Source organism: Helianthus annuus, chromosome 15 (genome assembly GCF_002127325.2).
Source record: "Helianthus annuus cultivar XRQ/B chromosome 15, HanXRQr2.0-SUNRISE, whole genome shotgun sequence".
NCBI classification, from domain to species: domain Eukaryota; kingdom Viridiplantae; phylum Streptophyta; class Magnoliopsida; order Asterales; family Asteraceae; genus Helianthus; species Helianthus annuus.
In genome coordinates, this window is record NC_035447.2 from 69,741,894 (window position 1) to 69,762,092 (window position 20,199).

The window sequence follows — 20,199 nt, forward strand, 5'->3', positions numbered from 1 at the left end:
CAGTTACGTCAATTCACGAGATCAAACCCTCACAACGATTAACAAAGTGCAATACTTAATAATTCAATGGATTCACAACGAATAACAGAGCATAGTCCGAATTCGAACAGCACTCAAATATTCAAGTTGAAATCACGACGAATAACAAAGTATAAGCTCAATTTGAGCAGCACTCAAACAATCGTTGGATAGTTTCAATCGATCGGACAATCGTAATAGCGATCGAGTTATTACCCTGATTGCGGCAGCCATTCGTGCGGTGTGTGATTTGTAGTAAACGACGTATAACTTCGTCTACGAAGTGAATTTTCTCGTCGAATTAACGCCAAATTTCAAGTCCCAAACCCCCTATTTATACTGGATTTTTGCACCTCCCGCGTGTCGCGGAAGAATACGTGGACTGTGCCGCGTATCGCCTGGGGTGACAAAGTAGGGTAGGGTAGGTTAGTCACCTGCCTAGCCTTGCTGAGTCGACAGTTTCGATAAATTCTACTTAGACAACGAATTCGAAGGATAATCGTCAACTAGGTTTTACCCCCCCCCCCCCTGAGTTTTAGGGGCCCTGATCCTGATTTCGATTGTTCTGAAAATTTTAGGGTTTATGTAGAATTACTTGGGTTTCTCAATTAAGGTTTCTTTCATAGACAATTAGCATAATAAGTATTGATTTTAGTGAGAGTTGTTACATCCTCCACACCTTAAGAAAAATCTCGTCCTCGAGATTTACTGGAATAATTGAGGATATTTCCGCTTCATTTATGATTCCAATTCCCAAAGTGTATTCTGTCCTCTCTTTAAATTCTACTTGACTCAATACTAGTCGTTTGTGTTTGAGAAACTTGACTTTCTTGTCTTCTGTTTGCAGTGGTTTCTCTACAATTTCAGCTTTTTATTTACCTCTACATCTTGAAGAGGTACTACCAGGGATTTGTCTAATAAACATTTCTTGAGATTGGATATATGAAATACATCATGTACTCCAACTAGTTCTTCTGGTAGTTGTAAACAATAAGCAACGGGTCCTATTCGTTGTATTACTGGAAATGGTCCTACGTACCTTGGACTTAGTTTTTTTTTTCCTTTCTTACCGAATCTAACAACTTCTTTCCAAGGAGATATTTTCGATAGCATTTTGTCTCTAACTTGAAACTCCAACAGCTTTCGTCTATTATTTGTATAACTCTTCTGGCGATCTCTAGCCGTATTCAGCCTTTCCTTCGTGATACCGAATATCACAGTCGTAGTCACTTAGGATTTTCATCCATCTCCTTTGCCTCATGTTTAATTCTTTTTGCTCAAATATATCTTAAATTCTTATGACCCGTATAGACGGTAAACTTACTTCCATACAGATAATGTCTCCAAATCTTAAGGGCAAAATTATGGTTCCTAATTCTAAGTTATGAGTGGTATAGTTTTTTTTTTCGTGCTTTTTCAATTGTCTTGATGCATACGCAATTACCTTTTTGCGTTGCATTAACACGCATTCAAATCCTAGCTTTAAAGCATCACTATATACTTTAAAATCTTCTGTTTCTTCTAGTAAGACTAGGATTGGGGTTTTTTTTTAATTTATGCTTTAAGATCCTAAAGGCTTCTTCTTGTTTAGGTCCTTATTCAAACTTAAATTGTTTTACAGGTTAGCTTAGTTAATGATATAACTATCTTGAAAAAATCCTTAATAAACCATTTATAGTATCTGGCTAAACCTACAAAACTCCTAATTTCCATTGCGGATTGCGGAACCTGCCATTTGGTAATTGCTGCTATCTTATCAGGATCTATGTGAATACCTTCATGATTCACCATGTGTCCTAAGAATTGCACTTTTTGCAACCAAAATTCATACTTCGAGAATTTGGCATACAACTTTTCTTTTCTTAACAAAGTTAAGAGTGCATGCAAGTGCTGATAATGTTTTTCCTGACTTTTGGCATAAATAAGTATATCATTGATGAAGATGATTACAAATTTATCCAAATATGGTTTACAAATCCTATTCATTTTATCCAAATATGGTTTCTAAGATATACTTACGTTCCAGATATCATCATTTATCCGAAGGACATGACTGTAAACTTGTAATGACCATATCTAGTTCTGAAAGCAGTTTTAGGTATGTCTTTCTCTTGTACTTTTAATTGATGATATCTGGAACGTAAGTATATCTTAGAAAAATATCTAGCTCATTGAAGTTGATCGAAAAGATCATCAATCCTAGGTAATGGGTATTGATTCCTAATTGTAACCTTATTCAATTCTCTATAATCAATACACATTCTCATCGGACCATCCTTTTTCTTAATAAACAACACTAGTGCCCTCTCCTACGGGGATAAACTAGGTTGTATGAAACCTTTACTTAATAATTCGGTTTTAATATTTCTGTGGGTGCTAACTGATAAGGTGCCTTGGCTATCGGTATAGTTTCTGGAATTAGATGAATCCTAAATTCTACCTTCCTATTTGGTGGTAATCCTGGTAATTCTTCTGGGAATACATCTGGGTATTCTGAAACTACAGAAATTTCCTTAAGTTCTTTATCTTTAATATCAATGATTACTGAAACTATTCCTTGCTTTTGTTCATAATTAGCAACTTTCATTACTGATATGAACTTTATGGGTTTACATGGCTTATCTCCTGTAATCATTATTATTTCTCCAGCGGGTGCCTGAATTTCTATAAAATTCTTATCACAGATAATTCGAGCATGGTTGGCTACTAACCAATCCATTTCTAACACAACATCAAATTAAACTAATTTCATAGATAATGGGGTTGCAGAAAATTTATGACTTAAAAGTTCTATTTCTACGTTTTGCAGAACCTTATTTATTTTAACTGAATTCCCATCTGCCGTTTCTACTGTAGAATTTTGCCTAATGCTGGTTAAAAGTAAGTTAAGAGTTTGGCAGAATGAAATATTTATAAAACTTTGGTTTGCACCAGAGTCAAATAATACTTTTGTTGTGAACTAAGAACGTACCAGCTATCACATCTGGAATGAGCTCTGCTTCCTAAGCAGTCAGTTGGAAGGCTCTTACATTCCTTTTTGCTTCTTCTGCAGGTTTAGCTGTATTGTTAGATAGTTTGTTCAGTTTTGGACAATCTGGCCTAAGATGTCCAGCTTCTCCACAGTTGTAGCAGACTGAAAATCTCTTCATCCTGCAGTCTTCTTCTTGATGCCCCGGAATTTTGCAAAAATTGCAATATCCTTTGCATCTTCCAAAATGCTTTCTTTTGCAAGAATCGCAAAATGGGCTAGTGGAAGATTGCCAATTCCCTCCTTTCTTGAAATTGTTATGGTTACCCGGACGAAATCCTTGGGTAATCTTTTGGGCTACTTCCTTCCTTCTATTTTCTTCTCTTGTCCGTACTAGTTCGTCAGTCAGAGTATTGGCTAAATCTACCGCATCATCAATCGTGCGAGGTTTTGCAGCCTTGACGATATTACGGATTTCAGCAATCAATCCCCAAATATAACGGGAAATAAGTACCGGCTCTGGCGAAGCCAGGGTTGGTACTACTCGAGCATACTCGAAAAATGTCGAAGTATACTTTCGACAATCTACATCCACCATCCGGTGGGTTAAAAACTTATTTGTCATTTGTTCCTTTTCATATTCAGGACAGAATTTTCTTTCTACAAAGCTCTTAAATTCTTCCCAGTTCATAGCATACGCCATCCTTCTTCCTTTTGCTTGTAACACTTTATTCCACCATTCTAGCGCCCCTTCTTTGAAAAGGTTTGACGCGTACATGACCTGATCATCCTGAGCACATTTACTTATGGCAATTACTGCCTCGGTTTTCTCTAACCAACGCAGTGCCGCAGTTGCTCCTTCATTGCCTGCAAACTCAGATGGTTTACAAGCAAGAAATTCTTTGTAAGTGCAACCAGGCGTTGCAGCTTTCATTTTCTTAGGGAGCGGAGCTTGTCTTGGTTCATTATCATGATTAACATGATCATTGCCTCCGTTTACGCTATTACTGAAGTTATCTTCTGAAATACGTTTGCTAGGGACGATTTGTTGAGGTTCTATTGGATTTTTAACAGCAACAACAATTGCTGGAATAGCATTGGCTATCCCTTGAGCAATTATTGTTGGAATAGTGTTGGCTATCCCTTGAGCAACGATATTTTCTATATCCTGCCTAGTCATATATTGATCCCCCGGTTGTTGCTCAGATTGAGTAACCTCATTAACTGGTTCATTATTCGCGTTCTCCATCTGATAATTAATGTATATATATAGGTAGAGGATCCTGTAAAAAGTGCTTAAAGTGTGAGAAGTGTAAGAAGTGTATTATAACACTATATATAATGCTATCTAACACCATATAAACACCGTATAACAATATGTAACACCATATAATACCATATAACACTATGTAACACTATATATCATTATATAACAAATATAACACTATAGGTTGTCTGATAGCATGTCCATGATAGATGTATAGTGTTATATTTGTTATATAATGATATATAGTGTTACATAGTGTTATATGGTATTATATGGTGTTACATATTGTTATACGGTGTTTATATGGTGTTATATAGTATTATATATAGTGTTATAATACACTTCTCACACTTTAGGCCCTTTTTACACTATCCTTACCCTATATATATATATATATATATATATATATATATTATTAGTATCAAATAAATAACAATTATACACAAAATCATCATACAAATTTCACAATATACATATAGCCAAAACTATCGATTTCTCGATTCCTATTTTTATATTTTATAATAGGCATCAATACATATTTTTATCTTACAAAGTTTTATTTGTAGTTATTTTACAGACTGATTTTGACAATTACTATTACACAACCACAGTTCCATAAATCCCCTATTCTTTGTTAGATGATATTCTAATAATGGCGTTCCCTCTCATCGTATTTCCAGGAGATCTGTCTCCCAATCTCTTGGATTCTATCCCCAGTATCCATTAGTTCTTTGCCAAGGTGGCGGAGTTCAGCCATATTCTCGTTACTCATTGGTGGATTTGGTAAAGGTTCTAGATGGAACTGAGGAAAAAGCTTATAGGGATTGTTTTGTAACTGTATTTCATTAGTCAACCATTCGTCTATTCCGAAAGGTTGCAAGTGGATTGAAGGATTTGGAATAGCTGGTTCTAAGTTCATTGGTAGTTGTGTTTCAAGAGTGTGAATAAAAACATTTTCATTAACAGGCTTAATAGTATTATGACTTGTCAATATAAAATCTAGCTCTTCCTGAGATGGTAAACTTTCAATTTGCCTAGAACTTTCCCCAATTTCCATTTTCTTAGGCTTGGGTTTCTCGAGAGGTAAAGCGTTGAATTCTATAGGTTCTTCTATGTCTGGTATATACCTATTGAAATCTCTGGAGACCTCTATTCTTACCGGATAGAGATTTAAATCCTGAAGGGCGTCAGACAAGTCACTCATGCTGTTTAGCAAAATACACACAATTACTAAGTTAAAATTTATAACAAAATTTTATAGAAAACTTTTAAATATTATTTCATACTGGGTAACTACCAAAACAACGGAAATTTAAAACACACTTGGTTTTATTTGTAAATTTATTTATTTACTGAATAAGGCTTCTAGACTGTAGATAATAAAGGTACTAAAACTTGGGTCAAATTATTTAAGAATTTGCATTAATTGCTATATTAGCTAGCATATAAAGATCTGCCCATATTGTTCATAATTAGTCAGATAATAATAAAACACATAATCACAGAATAGCAATTAATAAAAATTAAGTATTTCCTAAATACTTAATTGGTTTAAATCAGTGGCTCGATCAGTAGCTCTGATACCACCTTTTTCTGTCACGGCCCCCGACCCGGTTTGACCCGTTTCAGGAGCCGCGGGACAGAAATCCCGTGGTATTTTGATTTAGGCGACAACGGAAGTCTTTTTAAAACAGGATCTTTCAATATTAAAACTGCACGTTACATAATTTAGGGATAAAACCCTGTAATTTACAATAAGGTGATTTCACTGGGAAATCTTTATTTTTCAAAACATGTTTCTTTATTTATTTACATTGAGCCACTTCTCTAAGCTGGTAGTGCTCCACGGCACTTTTTTTAGCTCACAACAGATCACCTGAAACATGTTTGAAAAAGGTTTTGTCAGCGGGGAAATACTGAGTGAGTTCATTCAGGTTTTATAAAATGATACATAGTTATTAATTACAGCATAAGAGCGATTACAATGGCTTCTATCTGATTTTTATCTGGCGCTCTGTCACAATGCTGGCAAGTCACAATGGTGACGATGGTCATACCACTATTAGGTCAATGAACCCAAAATAGTGATGATTATCCCTAGTAGGTCAATGAACCTAACTGGGAGAAAATTAGTAATGTGCACAATACCCCACTAGCCAGTGATTCAAGATATCCACGACTTAGTCCTTGTAATTATAACTTTTGAAAATAATTTGGAGTATTGTAAAACAGTTGATAAAAAGAGAATGACTCACATTGCAGATTTAACGAGCAGTGTATAAGCCTACTGATTAGCCTTGATTAACCTAATTTAATTCACAATACACGCAATTGGGGTTAGTAACTAATACAGCAGTTACGTCAATTCACGAGATCAAACCCTCACAACGATTAACAAAGTGCAATACTTAATAATTCAACGGATTCACAACGAATAACAGAGCATAGTCCGAATTCGAACAGCACTCAAATATTCAAGTTGAAATCACGACGAATAACAAAGTATAAGCTCAATTTGAGCAGCACTCAAACAATCGTTGGATAGTTTCAATCGATCGGACGTTGAATCGTAATAGCGATCGAGTTATTACCCTGATTGCGGCAGCGATTCGTGCGGTGTGTGATTTGTAGTAAACGATGTATAACTTCGTCTACGAAGTGAATTTTCTCGTCGAATTAACGCCAAATTTCAAGTCCCAAACCCCCTATTTATACTGGATTTTTGCACCTCCCGCGTGTCGCGGAAGAATACGTGGACTGTGCCGCGTATCGCCTGGGGTGACAAAGTAGGGTAGGGTAGGTTAGTCACCTGCCTAGCCTTGCTGAGTCGACAGTTTCGATAAATTCTACTTAGACAACGAATTCGAAGGATAATCGTCAACTAGGTTTTACCCCCCCCCTGAGTTTTAGGGGCCCTGATCCTGATTTCGTTTGTTCTGAAAATTTTAGGGTTTATGTAGAATTACTTGGGTTTCTCAATTAAGGTTTCTTTAATAGACAATTAGCATAATAAGTATTGATTTTAGTGAGAGTTGTTACAGAACCTGCCAGGGCCGAAAGACACGGACACTAAAATTAGTACTACGGCCGAAAAACTTGACAGGGCCGAACATAGTGTATATACAAAATTTCGATCGAAATGCGGAAAATTAACACTACGGCCGAAAAACTTGCCAGGGCCGTGGCCCTGTCACGGCTCCACTAAGATCCGCCCATGCGAACAAATGTTATGAATACTCTAAATTTTTATCAAATCTTGATTCAAATAAATTTGATTTGTCAATCTAAACACCAAATCAAATCCAGTATAACACCATGAATCGAAGCGAATTTCATGAATTTGCAAGTTGTAAATTGTAATTCGGGTTTTATTAAATATATGTAATTTATTTTTATATATATTATATATTAAAAGTTTATTTATTAAAGACTTGTTCCTTGTACTCATGTGCATATAAGACTTGTACTTTGTGTGTAAATGACCAAATTACCCTCATAGTTAACAGACTTGGTGGATGATGTTAGAAATTTGGACTCAAATGCTTGCGCAGAGAACCAACATGTCTTTATCCCTTTTGCCTTTGATACTTTTGGCTCCCTAGCGCCAGAAGCCATCAACTTCTTGACGAGGGTTCAACGGGTTATCCATAGCAACTGTTCGACCCCAAGGGGGCAGGGGTTTGTGTTCGGGAGGTTGGGGTTTGAATTCAGAAAGGGTTGGCGGCGCAGCTTGTTGCCCGTATACCTTCTGTTTTGATGTAACTTAACAAATTTTCTGGTTATATTTAAATTGAAAACATTCCTCAAAAAAAAAAAAAAAAAAGGTTAAGAAAAGTGGCTATAGGACTTAGGGCGTTAAACATTTTGATTTTGGATTCAAGTGGTTAAAACCCCTAAAACACAGCGGCCATTCATAGTGTCAACGACGCTTGTGACGAGAGCCAATTCTTCTTCGTGAGTCCAAGATGCCATGTGGGTTAGCGGGTTCGAGAGAAGTGGATAGCCGGGGGAGACCAGTGGGTTAGCGGGTTCGAGAGAAGTGGGTAGCCGGTGGGGTAACGAGTTCGTGGTATGGGGGGACTAGTGGGTTGGGGGTTACATTTTATAGGGGTTGTTGGGACCCCCGGGTGGCGGTTTGGTTTTCCCCCAAACGGTTTGAATTTAAAATTCAAACTTTTGAAATGGCTGCTATGACATGGCGGGGTGAGCGAATGGGAGGCAGCCAGCTAGGTTTGTCAAGACCGCCCCACGCCCGGCTTGAAAGCCAAGCCCCAAGGGCCACACCCCAACCCAAGCCCACCCGGGGTGGTGGCTTGGGCGTTTTCCCCCAACCCACGCGGCACGCCCCAACCCAAGCCCCATACCCCACGGCCTAAGGTATGTTGACAGTTGGAATCTCGTTTATGATAAAATGATATGCGCAAGCTAGAGGTTTAGCACAGTGAACCCTTGTGTAGTGGGTTTTCTCTAAAATTGGTGACATGTCTAGTTAATGTGCGATCCCAGATGTATCATACATGTAAAAGAAGTATACTCTCTTTTATATGTAAAAAAGACGTATACCGTAAATGAGAGACCCTTTATATAATATACTATAAATAGAATAGAATTTATACGTGGAAAGTGGACTATCGTAAACAAAGGAGAGATGTATACGTGGACTGTTCGCAACATTAATTTCACACTCATCGCAAATTGCTAAAAATATACTTTTCGTAGATTTACATAAACACAAGACTGTATAATAAAATATTGAAATTGGATGCACACACATCATTTTCATCTATCCTGCATTTATTCGGAATAACCAAATCTTATTTTTCTAACAAAGGTAATTCCAACTATATTAAGTTACTTATAAAAAACTTTCATTTACAAAAGTAATCAATGTTATCATATAGTAAACTATTTATTTTATTAAATGATATGACAGTCATTTTTACCTTTTGATTTAGAACATAGTATTGAATAACATCTATCTATTATACTAAAGCAAAATAAAGGTTGACTATTTGACTATGAGGTGGCTATTCTCTTTGGCCAGAGAATTGTGATTTTGGGCGGCATTTTCCTTTCTCTCCTTTCTTATTCACTTTCACGAGCGCCTTATTTATTCACCTGTTTCTCAATCAATAGCTGTTTTCCCTCATTCTCTCTTCTTTCCAAAATCACTTCAAAGAAACCCTAAAACCATTTGTCTGCGGTTCTGTCTTTTGGTTTACATTATTTGGAGTTCAATCGATTGTATGTTTTTTCTTCTCAGACATCTTCGATCTTCATATCGCATGTATGAGTTTCGATTTTAATTTTATGCAGTTGTTCTGTGTAGTTGATAGGAGTAATTTAATGGTGACGAGCGAAACGGGATCCATAGTTTTTGAAGGGGTTTGCTTTGTGAGTGATCGAATCCTATGAAATTAGAGGTATGATTGAATGTTCCGGTTGATTTTTTTAGCTTTAAAGTCTATTTTTTAGCATATGAAATTTGAAAACGATGGTGTTGAGATAAACATTTTGTAATTTGTATGAGATAATTGTTTCTTTATGTGTCTCTTGGAACATGTGGTGCTCAGAGGGGACATGAAGACAACCAAGGAGAATTACCACCTATCTCAGATAATGGGATTAGGGTTTTTGTTGTTGCAGATTGTTAGGGCTCAAATTGGACATGAGAGGTGGAGATGGTTCTTTTGTTGATAGATCTGTAAGTTGATTGAAATTGTTAATTTCTAACATCCATCTTCTTTCTCTCTGTACTGAGTTATCAATTTTATCTTCTACCAATTCAAGTTCAGGTTCTACATCTCTATAGATTATCATTGATTATATTGTTTTATCCATTTTATCTACAATGGTTCTACATCTTTACATGTGTTGATGTATTTTTTTTCTTTTCTTTGTTTGCCCTAATTTGTCATGTTGATGTTTGTTAATCTATATCTTTATTTTACAACAAGAGAAGAAGTTGGAATCTGCAAAAATGAAGTGAAGTGATTTAGGTATGATTATAACTTCAAGAATATTAAGCATTTTTATGATTTGGGTATGCTCACTCCTTTCGCTCACAAAATTAGTGATTGTGCTCATTTTTGAACCAAAGTATATAGTCCAGCAATTGAGGTTTGATTATTCTTTTTATCGTGTTTTTAACATCATAATTGACCCATTCATAAGTGGGTCAAACTTGCCACTTATAATTTTTTTTTTTGTTTTTTTCTTTGGGTGCGGGTGCTTCTTTAAAAATGTCTATTTTTTGTTTGTTTCATTTCAATGCTCTTTTTCATAATACAATTGACATTTGTAATCAGATCTTGTGGATGAAAATGAATCTTTACACGAGGTTGGACCTGAAGCAAGTCACATACTTGTGGAGCATTATGCTATTACGTAAGTTGTTTGTTGAGTTGCAAGAAGCTTGTGGTTTTTAACATAACTATTATAAGTTGTTTGTTGATTTGCATGAAAATAGTGGTTTTTAACATAACTTTAAGGTTGTTTATTTTTATTATTATTTTTTTTTCTCATTCTTTGGCCAAGTCTCTGCCTTTACTTCTTCCAGATCTAGAAGACGGTATATTCAATAACTGTAACCGGATGCATCTGTTTGATGTCGTTAACCAATATTGTGCCATATTTGCTGATAATACATCAGAAAGTAAAGAGAATTATGATGGTGGACTTTCTTTCTGCTGGGCCATGCATCAGATTGCCTCTCACCTTAAAACTCTCAAAGTTTTGCTTCCAAAGATACTAAAGGCGGATCATTATCCAATATATTGGATTAGTTCATGGTATGTCTTACACTTGTATTTTAATTTAAACATCATAATATTTATTTTAACTTGATATTGATTGCTTCACAGTATTGTGCTATGGGGCTTCGTTGGGTTGAATTGGATTTTTATGGCTTGCTTCCGCCTCTATTTTAAGAGTAAGTTACTTCTAATTTTTTTCAGTTCATGGATCAGCTAACCATTTTTCATTTACGTGTTTGATCTGGATTATGCCAATGTAGTTGATGGTGGTTGTATGTTTTATTGTTATTGTAATGTTGTTTCCCCATCGTAGTTGTGGTCTGCATATACTAGAAGTAATTTAATTCTGGCTATATATCATATGGTTGATTAACGGGTCAGACTACGAGTCCAGATTGTATTTTTTTGGTAACGGGTCAAATTGCAACTTGGGTTTGGTTGGTAACCTGCAGATTGCATTTTATAGAAGATAAATAATAAATACAAATGGCTTTGTTACTTGGTTCAGGTTACATATGGTAGATTACGTGTCATTTGGTTGGTAACCTGCAGATTGCATTTTATAGTTAAAAAGTAATAAAGACAAATGGCTTTGTTACTTGGTTCAGGTTGCATATGGTAGAGTGCGTATCAAAAGTCTGGCACGTTGTGAGGCTTACACACATAATCCACGACTTAAAAAATGTTCCTCATTGTATATATGGTCTTAGCTCTTCTCAAATGGACATGTCATGACAGAAGATAACCCAATAAGTTAGCAAGCATAAAAAGTGCCACATAGTTCTTCTTGATTTGCAGCTTCTTTTAATCAAAGTACTGGAATTGTGGTTCTTAGTTGGTTAATGTTTATTATTTACTTGTGTTAGTATACTCTTTTTTGTAGGAAACGGTCACGTAATTACTTGAATCATGCAGAAATTTGGGGTTTACCTGAATGAATGATATGGGTCCTGTAAAATACTATTTTAATTGTGAGCATGTATCGTGGTTGACGTAGAGCAACTAGAAGACCTAGAAGTGCTCCACCCGATTTGCTACTGTTGAGTGAGGTACTATTCACAAAATTGCTTTTTGAGTGAAGAATTGTCTGTTTGCTTCAAAAGTCATATAATATTTTATTTTATCAAAGTTATTTAAATAATATACATTAATAACCTATTTGTTAGACCCTCGAGATGTTTCTAATAAAACAAATCTGGGTATAACTTTGTTTTTAATAGGCATCGAAATAATATACTTTCCGGTTGTAAAGAAAAGGTAACCGAAAACAGGATGGTTTAACCGGGTTGCCAAACTGTTGCTTATGATTTTCTAAACTGCTTCATTTAAAAAAAATAGATTGATCTTGTAATAATATAGTTTTTGTTGTCATATTTAGACATCACTTATAAAAAATAGCTTATATGTTCTAATCCAAACCGTACTAAAAAAATACTTGTTCAACTCAAAGTTGTTTCATCTGTTATCCAAACTTTCTATCCCTTACAAGTAAATGTGGTGTTGTAGATATCACTATGATGTGCCAGATCGGAGACTTGCTCAACATATTGACAAATGAAACGAAAACGTGTGGTTAAAAATCAAATAAGCTCTAGAAAAGGTGAAAGATACCATTTGCCTATGAATTAGCAAAATGGTTAGGTGTCAGAACTCCACAAGTTACTATACCTTCAACTTTCTTTTCACCAGATTTATGGTCCCCGCAAACATCATACATTCTTATTGTTTTGTAACTTTTGCAGGCTAGAGTCATTCACAATTGTAGTCCTGAGTGGTTAAAACACAAATTGTCATTATTTGTGAAATAAAATAAAAACCAAACTGAGAGACCATGCTACTTTTATTAGTCAAATTGTCATTATTTGTGTGAACGAGGCACCATGGTATTATTATTTTTAGGGCTAGCGAGCTGCTTATTTGTTGGATCGGTAGAATTAGAAAGTGCTTATTATTCTTGGGTAAATTGATAATTCTTATTGTGGATATGGGTAAGATCATCAATTCCAATTACAGGTACAGTTATATTTATTTTTTTATTTTTTTATTTAGTTATTCATTTGACATTGTTTCATGTTATGCAACATAAAATGTGATATAGTAAGAGCAATGTGCCTTTTTTCCTACAGTCCAGCTGATGCAAGGACCTTGGTTCAACAAGCAAGGAATGAAGCTGGGTTAAAAGCACCCTTCTTGGAACTTGGCTAGGAATTGCCAAGATTAGTGACAGTTTCAACAAGTTTGGTGTTCAGATTCGGGATCTCTTTAGCAGGAAGCTAGGAGAATGTTTTTTTTGGAAAGACAACTGGTTTGGTAACCCCTATTTTAAGGATCGTTTCCTCAACTTGTATACCATTAAAGCCAGTAAAAATATTGTTCGGTGTCACAAAGGAGAAGCACTGATGTATCAGGGAACATTAGTCTCTCTTGGAACCGGCCTTGGAAACATCTCAGTTTGGATACCCCCTCGGATATAAATGACTTGTCTGAAATGGTGAAAAGTTGTGGTTCTTCCGAAGTTGATGAATGGCTATAGTGTCTTGACCCAAATAACATGTTCTCGGTGAAATCGGTTCATGCGATTCTTCATAGTCATGATTCAGTTATTCCTTAAACTTCAGACTTCTATTGGTTAAAATGGGTGCCTGTGAAAGCTCTTTGCTTCAACTGGAGGCTGCTCCTGAATAGGATTCCTGTCAGTCTTAATTTGAGCAGGAGGGGTGTGTCGAAGGTCTCAAATGTAAGCGACACTTTTATTTTTTTTTTGGAATTTGTCTAACCCACTTTCATTATTTAATTACATTTTATGACCGTATTAACTGTGTTACTTATTTAGGTTGTTCTAGCTTTTATGGCCAGTTTAGAAGTGGCATCTTCATTGAAAGGGTTCCGGTATGTTCTAGCTTCTACCGGCTGCTGATGTAATAAATTTGTGCTTTCTACTGAAAGGGGCCAGGTCCTTTATGAGCTGTCTTTTTTTTTTTTTTTTGAAAATCACTCTTGTGAAAGCCACTCTTGTGAAAGAATAGGAGTCGAAAGCTGTGGTTGACGCTGACGTTAGCAAAATTGACCAAATGCTCATTGATGGCCATACAAAAGTGGATAGTTAGCATATGTTGTTTTTTTTTTATTATGATGTAAAATATGAACTAGGGCTAACTGCAAGAAACATAAACTATGTACTTTCTCTTTATTTTACATGAAAATTAATCTTTCAAACCTTAGAACAGTGAATACATTTTTTTCTGTATTATTGAGGTATTTGTCATTTAAGCTTTCTATCAGTTGCTAATTCATTTGATAACAGGTCACCCATGCAACTTATAATAATTAGCTAAAAATGAAATAGGTCAGGAGACTTCTAATAATCAGTGGTGGTGTAAGTACAAAGATTAGGAGTCTTAAGGAAATAGCGACGCGGTTCTTTGATTATAGGTATGTGTTTACTTTAAAGTATGTATCTATGGTTTCAGTTACTTTACTTTACTGGTCCATCTACATATAAACGGGTCAAAGTAGCCACCGCGAATTGAAATACTTGTAACAGAAAAAAGTGTTTACTGGTCCGCAACATTCACATCCCTTAGATGTACCCAAAAGTGCTTATGGTATTGATTTCTCAATGAATTGATACAAAGGAGAGGATCAGTTTATATAGATCCCATACATAAGAAACCCTAGCACTATAAAAGGAAACAGAATACATAAATATCTCTGCCTAAATATACAATAATATCTATCAGTAAAATATATCAGCTAATAGCCCCCCGCAGTTTGATCGGTCAACGGGCAAACGGTCAAACTGGACCTGAAAGACTGAAAAAGTTGACGAGAAAGCCCCTTGGTAAATATATCTGCATATTGAAAAGACGAGGGGACATGGAGAACACGAACATGGCCAATCCGAACCTTTTCCCGCACAAAATGAATATCTATCTCGATGTGCTTTGTACGCTGGTGCTGAACAGGGTTATCGGATAAGTAAACTGCAGACACGTTATCACAATAGATAACTGACGCGGTCTGCAAGGGAACCTGCAACTCGAGTAAAAGGTTACGTATCCACGTGGCTTCGGCAACAGCATTTGCGACTCCCTTGTATTCAGCCTCTGCACTCGAACGTGAAACTGTAGGTTGTCGTTTAGATGACCAAGAAAGCAAGTTATCGCCCAAAAACACACAATACCCACTTGTTGAGCGACGGGAGTCAGGACACCCACCCCAATCAGCATCCGAATAAGCAACCAATGAATGAGTGGTTGATTTGACCATGCGAATGCCGTAGTCAATCGTCCCTTGCAAATACCGAAGAATGCGCTTCATGAACGCATAGTGGGGTTCACGAGGCTCGTGCATAAACAAACAAACCTGCTGTACAGCATAGGATATATCTGGCCGAGTAAAAGTAAGGTATTGTAAAGCACCAGCGAGACTTCTATAAAGAGTCGGGTCATGAAAAAGGGGGCCATCTGTAGCACTCAACTTGGATGACAGATCAACCGGGGTGGCACAAGGTTTGCAATTTGTCATTGAAGCTCTAGCAAGAATCTCCTTAGCATATTGTGACTGATCTAAAAATAATCCATTGGGCCGGCGAGTAACTTTAATACCAAGGAAGTGATGTAAAGCACCCAAATCAGTCATGGCAAACTCTCGTGAGAGTTTCTGAATAACATCATGTAGAAAAGCCTCAGACGAAGCAGTAAGGACAATGTCATCTACATATAAAAGTAGATATGCAATGTGTGGACCCTGAGTGTAGATAAATAACGAATTGTCACATACGCTGTTGCGAAAACCCTGTGAGAGAATGTAAGTGGCAAAACGGGTGTACCACGCCCGAGGGGCTTGCTTCAAGCCGTAAAGAGATTTCTTCAACCTGCAAACAAAACCTGGATAACGTCTGTCAAGAAAACCCGGAGGTTGATGCATAAAGACGGTCTCATTGAGATGCCCATGTAAGAAGGCATTCTTTACATCCAATTGATGTATCGGACAGGACCTTGAAACGGCTAAAGACAGGACAGTCCGGATTGTAGCCGGTTTCACTACAGGACTGAAAGTGTCCTCACAATCGATTCCCACAGTCTGTGATTTACCATTGACGACCAACCGTGCTTTATATCTTTCCAATGTCCCATCTGATTTAAACTTGTGACGGAATAGCCACATGCATCTAATAACTGGTTGGGTCGTGGGGCGAGGGACCAAATCCCACGTCTCATTTTCCTGTAAAGCCGTAAATTCGGCCTGCATAGCGCGCGACCAATTCGGGTCGGTTAGGGCCTGAGTATATGTAGAGGGAATGGGTGAGATGGTCAATATGTGTGAAGCATAGTGTAAGGGTTTGAGGCTGCCAGTTTTGGACCGAGTGGTCATAGGGTGACTGGACGGTGGGCGAGTGCGGGTGGAGGTGGCAGCCGGAGTAGTACCCGTAGAGGGTGTGGGCTGGTATGGGTTTTGGGTGGACACAGATGGGGCAGCAGGTGCAGGGTTAGTGGTGGTGGAAGGGTGCGGTTGGGCTGGATTAGCGGGTTTGGGTCGTCGGGAATATGTCAGCGGGTAGGTGGATGTGGATGCCGGGGCACGGGCTGGTTGGGAAGGTTGTGGTGGGTGTTTGGACATGTTAGGAGAAGACGCGACTGGGGTGGTGTTAATGGGGCGAGTGAAGGTAAAGCCGGGAGGGGTGTGATCATCCAAAAAATTATAGGAATTAATAGAGGTGGGTAGGGTAAAAGGGAAAGTATGTTCATCGAAGGTCACATGACGGGAAATGGTGACCTTGCCGGTGGTGGGGTCGAAGCAGCGGTATCCGCGAAAGTCCGGTGGGTATCCAAGAAAAATACACCGGATCGAACGGGTATGTAGTTTATGAGGTTGGGTGGCCGAGGTATTGGGGTAGCAAGCGCATCCAAAGACGCGCAGGTGGTCATATGTAGGGTGTCGAAGATAAAGGGCAAAGGTGGGTGTAAAGAAGTTAAGACGTTTGGTGGGTAGGATGTTATGGAGATAAGTAGCCGTGTGTAAGGCTTCGACCCAAAAAGACGGGGGAATGTGGGCATGGATTAAAAGGGAGCGGATGATGTCGTTTAGGCGATGGATCATACGCTCCGCACGGCCATTTTGTGAGGAGGTTTGTGGACATGAAAAACGGAATAAAAGTCCTTGTTGTGTGGCAAAGGTTTTGAAGGCATTGTTGTCAAATTCGCCTCCTAAATCACACTGAAAAGTTTTAATATTTCTGTTAAATTGGGTGGCGATGAGTTTGTGAAATTTGACAAACATGGGAAAGGTTTCTGATTTGTACTTTAAAGGGTAAACCCAAATAAAATGGGAAAAATTGTCGATTAATACCATATAGTATTTGTACCCAGATTTACTGAGCACAGGTGATGTCCACAAATCACAATGGATAATATCGAAAGGTGCAAAGGTATAAGAAGAAGAAGCATAAAAAGGTAATCTTTTACTGTTTGATAATTGACATGAATGACAAAAAGTAGTAGTTTTATTCTTATTACATGGAAAATTAAAAGTACGAAAAAGAACATCTAAGACTTGAGCGCCGGGGTGACCAAGACGATCGTGCCATGGCCGAGAGGTGGTGGTGATAAAGCTGGCTTGTGCAGGTAGTTCAGGTTTGGTGATTGGATAGAGATCCCCGGTGCTATTGTGGCGGGAAAGGAGGTGCCCAGTTTGAAGGTCCTTCAAAGAGAAACCAAAAGGGTCAAATTCAATTGAAACGTTATTATCACGAGTAAAACGACGAACAAAAATTAACTTTTTGATTATTTGTGGACAATGTAGGATATTAGGGAGGACATAGGTGCGGTTGGGGAGGTACAGGTATCCTGTTCCAGACCCATGAATTGGTAAAGACGCGCCATTGCCAACCAAAAGTTTACGACAAACAGGAAAAGAGTCGGGTTTTTGAATCATACCTTGCTCATCAGTAGCATGACCTGTGGCACCGGAGTCCATGATCGCGTTGGGGTCATAATTAAGATTCATTGCTGACATCGCAGCACCTATATCTGATGGACAAAGGGCATTGTATCCGTTTTGTGAGCCAGGAGCAGTATAATGGACTTGTTGTTGACCGAAGCCTGGAGGATCCGATGAAGCAGGGCTGTACGCGGGCTGTTGTGGGATGTTTGGGTATGCAGGAGTGGTATAGTGGGCTGAATTAGGTGGATTATGGGGCTGGTTGAAAGGTGTATTGGGCCGATAAGTTGGTTGGGTTGGGTAGGGACATGGTGGAGTAGTCCACCAGGCCCACGGAGGGTAGGAGGGATTTGGGGCTGGCCATTGTGAGTTATAGTGCTGCTGTCCACGACCCGACCCACGACCGCCCCTGTAGGAACGGCCGCGTCCGCGGCCACGACCACCACGATAATACCCTGCTGAATTTGGTTGGGACGGGTTTGGTGATTGGTTGGAATTGTTGTTACAGGAAGGTTGATGTGGGTTAGAGGATGTGTTGGTGGATTGTGTCATTAAAACTGAACTAGATGATTTTTGGCGAGCCTCCAACCGAATTACCTCATCCTGTAACATGCTCCTAGCTGAGTCCCAATCAGCATTATTTGCATTTATCAGAGAAGCGGTAGTGTCATACTCCGCTGGTAGGCCGCGAACGAGTTGGAGGACTAAGCGTTCTTCCGAAACCTTGTGGTCCACATCTTCCAGTTGATTGGCCAGATCCTTCATCTGTTGACAATAGTCGTCCAGAGACGAACAGGCCGATAGTGTGAGGTTGCAGAATTTGGTTTCAAGGGCTCCTGCCCGTGCCTTCTTGTTGCTTAAATATATCTTTTCTAGTTTTACCCACGCATGGCGGGCGGTGGATTCGGTCTCCAGAACACGAACAAGGAGATCATCGGAGATAGTGCTATAAATCCACTGGAGGACAAGGGCATCAAGTTCCTTCCAGGGGGTGAAGTCTGGGGAATCTTTGGCTGGGGGTGGTGTATCGTCAATGTGGCTGAGAACCTGATAGGCGGTGGCATGGAGTCGGAACAGCTTTGTCCAGGAGCTGTACGTGACTTTTGTGCCATCTAAGGTCCGGATTTTGGTTTGGACATTGGTAACCGAGTATGCAGGATGAAGGGTGGGTTTATTGGATGTTTCGGAGGACTCTGGGGAGTCAGATTTATCCTCTTTATTCATCGGACCTGAGATGTTAGCCGAAGCTAGGGTTTTGATCGGAAAAAGGAGGGGTTGAAGAGCCGAGGCTCTGATACCATAAAAGTGCTTATGGTATTGATTTCTCAATGAATTGATACAAAGGAGAGGATCAGTTTATATAGATCCCATACATAAGAAACCCTAGCACTATAAAAGGAAACAAAATACATAAATATCTCTGCCTAAATATACAATAATATCTATCAGTAAAATATATCAGCTAATAGTACCGACAAGACTAGCTTTGACCAACAAGGCTAAAGTATACATGTTTTTTAATTGATTTATATCATCACTCAAACTAATCAGGGGCGGATCCAGCCCACATTTGTGGGTTCGTAGGAACTCGCGTTTGGAAAAAATGGAAAAAAATAGTGAGAACCTTATAGAATTTAGAAAAAAAAATGTTGAGAATTAAAGATAATTTACCAAAAGGAACCCATTAGAATAAACTCCTGGATACGCCACTGAAACTAATTAGTGATAGGATCACAACACGTTTTCTATCATACTCATATTTAGAGAAATGGAAAAAAATACATCTAGGTTGTGCTCACGTATTCTTGTACATGAACGGGAGGTTACTACTTTTGGTTTATTACTCATGAACCCTTTTTATTTTATACTATAGCTGATGTTATGGGAGTGTTGGTGTTTGTTTTGAAAGGGATAAATAGATTATTTGGATTTCAGTGATAGACATCAGTTTTAGTGTTGGGTTGTTGATTATCTCCATTGATGAAACTACCAAACAAGTTTCTAAGCTGTAACGATTACATGTTAAAAGCAATTAATTATATATTTTCTGCACTTGGATATGACATTACAGGTCAAAAAGATTAAAGTAGGTTATAAAAGCGATCTTTATGAATGTGATGTGCTGAATATGGCTCTGTCGGATTGAGAGGATATTCAGTGGTAAAGCTTCTTCAATGCAGCTGGTAGTGGAAAGATTAACGCTGGATCTTACTGGTGGGCTGTCAAAAGAGCCAAAATTATTTGGCTTG

The 20,199-nt window shown here is 38.1% G+C and overlaps 1 long non-coding RNA gene across 3 annotated transcripts; it reads left to right on the forward strand.

Moving 5' to 3' along the window:
• The first annotated feature begins 9,359 nt into the window (after positions 1-9,359).
• LOC118487233 lies at positions 9,360-14,215 on the forward strand. 3 transcript variants are annotated; one of them, XR_004880925.1, is made up of 11 exons: positions 9,360-9,497; positions 9,583-9,676; positions 9,827-10,252; positions 10,562-10,640; positions 10,813-11,044; positions 11,117-11,184; positions 11,617-12,057; positions 12,515-12,666; positions 12,751-13,021; positions 13,135-13,745; positions 13,842-14,215. It is a non-coding gene; the product is annotated as an uncharacterized LOC118487233 (long non-coding RNA). The 3 variants fall into 3 exon arrangements; XR_004880924.1 differs by having other exon boundaries at positions 9,827-9,957; positions 10,216-10,252; positions 12,515-13,021; XR_004880923.1 differs by having other exon boundaries at positions 12,515-13,021.
• The last annotated feature ends 5,984 nt before the right edge of the window (positions 14,216-20,199 follow it).